The following is a 3,304-nucleotide window of genomic DNA, read 5'->3' as shown; positions in this document are numbered from 1 at the left end:
CACCAGTCCTGAAAATGGAGCTGTTAGCTGGCATTGTCCATTGGCTGTGGTATCAGTGGTTGGGACTGACTCACCAGATGCTTGAGTCTCGTCCCTTCATCGGAGAGCTCCACTGTCGCTGGCAGAGTCTGATGCACTATTGCCATTGTGCTGCTCCTGAGTTTGACTGTCACTAGAGTCATGAGTTATTGGCTGGTTTGCTAACCTCTGCCACAGTTGGTCAATGTGCCTGCATAACACACAACCATCTTCCAGGACCACTTTGTAAGAAAGTGGCCCAGTCACCTTACAAACCACAGCTACCACCCACAATGCCCCTTGCCCATAGTTCCACACCTATACCGGGTCGCCCACTTGCAAGTGCCAGGGTGCCTTTGGCTGTGTTGCTTGAGAGGCAACTCTGTCTGGATGTAAGCGATCCAGCTTTGTGATCAAGCCTTGGCCCCATCTTCTGCTGGGCTCCTGCCCGTGAAAGTGCATGGGGTTGTGTGTTGGCAGAGTAGAAAATCTGCCAGTCTGTGTTGACAATTACCAGTTACTATTCGCTTCAAGGAATCCTTAGTTGTTCGGACCATGCATTCTGCTTGGCCATTTGAAGCCAGGTGAAAAGGGGCTGATGTGGTGTCTCTGATCATATTAGCCCTTAAAAAGGACTGAAATTCTGAAGCAGTAAACAGGGCCCCATTGTCAGAAACTATCACATCATTTAACCCATGTGTGGCAAAAATCCTGCGCAGTTCTTGTATGGTACTGGCAGTAGTCATGGTTGGGACAGGTGCAACCTCTAACTATTTGGAGTGACTGTCCACCACAATGAGGAAGAGTTGTCCCTGGAAAGGCCCTGCATAATCGATGTTGATCCTGGACCAGGGAGCATGTGTGGTTTCCCATCGGTGGATAGGGGCATGGGGCATCTCTGGCCTAGATTGCTGACAAATATGGCAGCTGTGTACCTGAGCCTCAATATCTTTGTCCAGCCCAGGCCACCAAAGGTAGCTTCATGCGAGTGCCTTCATCCGGACTATTCCCGGATGTCCCTCATGCAGAGACTCCAAGACTACCACCCGACTACCCCACAATATTCACCACCTGTGGGCTGACAGCTCGTTTTTTCTCCTGCTGAAACTCTGAAAATTAGGCCTGGGACTATTTTCTGGCCATCCTGTGAGCACCCAGTTCAGTGCAGAGCTCAGCATCAAGTCTGAAGCTGTCTCTGCAGCCATGTCCCTTGCATTAAGGGGAGACTCAGGCATGTCCTGAATAACCAGGATGCACATAGCTGGAATGGGGTGGGGCTCTAACTGTGGCAGGGGCAATCTGCTAAGGCTGTCTGTGTGGCCCATTTCTCTATCTGGTTTATGAATCAAACTATAATCATACGCTGACAGGAAAATTGACCACCTCAACATCCTAAGGGATATGATCTGGGGTGTTTGCTTGTTCGTTGTGAACAACCCTAAGTGTGGCTTATGGTCTGTGAAGACTGTGAAGGGCCTACCATATAGATAGTCATGAAACTTCTTGATCCCTGCCACTATGGCCAAGGCTTCTTTATCTATTTGAGTATAATTACGCTCTGCAGAGTACAAGGTCCTCGAGTAATAGGCTATTGGAATTTGCCTTCCGTCAGCCATTAAATGACTCAACACAGCCATAACCCCATATGGTGATGCATCACAAGTGATGCAGACAAGCAGCTTTTCATTAAAATGCATCAAAACTGAATTTGAAGACAGCAGTGATTTGACTACTGAGAAGCGCCTATCGTGGACACTGGTCCACTTCCACTGTGCATGTTTGTCCAAGAGCCGGTGTAACGGCTCTGCCATTGCGGCCTTGTGAGGTAGGAAAGTGTGATAAAAATTGAGCAGTCCAAGAAACGCTTGGAGCTCCCCCTTTGATTTTGGACTGGGGGCCTGCTGAATTGCTTTGAGCTTGGATTCAGCAGGATGAATTCCTTGGGCATCTATACGGAAACCAAGGAACTCAGTTGAAGCTACCCCAATCTTACATTTCTCCTGCTTCAGCTTCAGCCCCATTTTGCAGAAGCACTGAAGGCCTTGAGCCGTTCTGCCAATTTTTTGTCTGATTCCCCAGCTATAAGGACATCATCAAAATATGGGCACACACCTGGAATACCCTTGAGCATGCGCTCCATCACTCCCTGGAAGAGGCCTGGGGCAACACTGACCCCGAATTGTAGGTGCTTAACCTTGAAAGCTCCTCTGTGAATAACTATGGTTTGAGCTTCCGCCATGGCATCATCCATCAGCAGCTGCTGATAGGCTTGAGCCAAATCTAACTTGGCAAAGATGTGACCTCCCTGTAGTGATGCCAAAATGTGGCTGACTAGAGACACTGGATATGTGTATTGTTGGAGTGCTCTATTGATAGTGCACTTGTAATCTGCACATATTCGAACCTCTCCGTTGGCCTTAAGTGGCGTAACTATGGGGGTTCCCCAATGACTGCTATCAACTGGCTGCAGGATGCCTTACTGCATTAGCTTGTCCAGCTCTGCATCAATCTTCTGCTTGAGGGTGAAGGCTTGATCCGTATTGGAGTTATGGCAGGATCAAGCCGAAGAGTATGGGAGGACCCTTAGATTTCCCTAAGTGAGGGCTAAAAATGTCAGCAAACTCCCAGCAAACTGCCACTAAGTCCACTGCTTGTGTGCTGTTTATTCCAGTTACATTGATTCCCAGTGCTTCAAACCAATCAAGCCCAATGAGGCTTGTGCGGTTGCCTTCAACTACTATGACTTTCAGGGGATCCTCAAATCCCTTGAATTGCACCCTGAGTGTAGCTTCCCCCTTGACTGTTACTCAGGAGTTTTGGAAATTGGGTAACACAAGGTTCGATGGCTTGAGCTTAACTCTTTTGCCGCTGTGACTGCAAATGTGTTTGAAAGTTTTCTGGGAAATTATTGACAATGCGGACCCTGTATCTAGTTCCATATTGCATGGAACTCCCTGCAGCTTGACTTTGAGCCACAGTTTTTCCTTAAAAGGGTGATGGGCACCTGTTCTAAGTACGCTCCTCCTAGTTGTGCAATAGCCCACCCTGTGTTGTACCTTTCCAGGGAAACTCTTCTGGTGAACTCTCTCTACGATGATCCTGACAGACAGCGGCGATGTGGCCTTGTTTGCCACACGTCCAGCACGATGCTGTGTGGAACTGGCAGTCAGCGTGTTTGTGTCAGCCTCCACATCCCGCACATTGAGAGAAGGGAACTGCCTTATCAATTGGGCGTTGTGGCCTTCTTTCTGGTGGCTGCTGTAACCAGTCGACCTCTTGATCCAAT

General features: G+C 48.6%; 1 pseudogene; it reads right to left on the bottom strand.

Annotated features, from left to right (window-relative positions):
• Nucleotides 1-336: 336 nt before the first annotated feature.
• On the bottom strand, nucleotides 337-2,257 carry LOC120306229 (annotated as a pseudogene).
• Nucleotides 2,258-3,304: the final 1,047 nt, after the last annotated feature.

Source organism: Crotalus tigris, unplaced genomic scaffold, assembly GCF_016545835.1.
Source record: "Crotalus tigris isolate CLP2741 ecotype Arizona unplaced genomic scaffold, ASM1654583v1 scf7180000017728.211934, whole genome shotgun sequence".
Classification (NCBI taxonomy): domain Eukaryota; kingdom Metazoa; phylum Chordata; class Lepidosauria; order Squamata; family Viperidae; genus Crotalus; species Crotalus tigris.
Note: the sequence above shows the minus strand (reverse complement) of the source record. Positions and strands in the feature narration are given on the sequence as shown.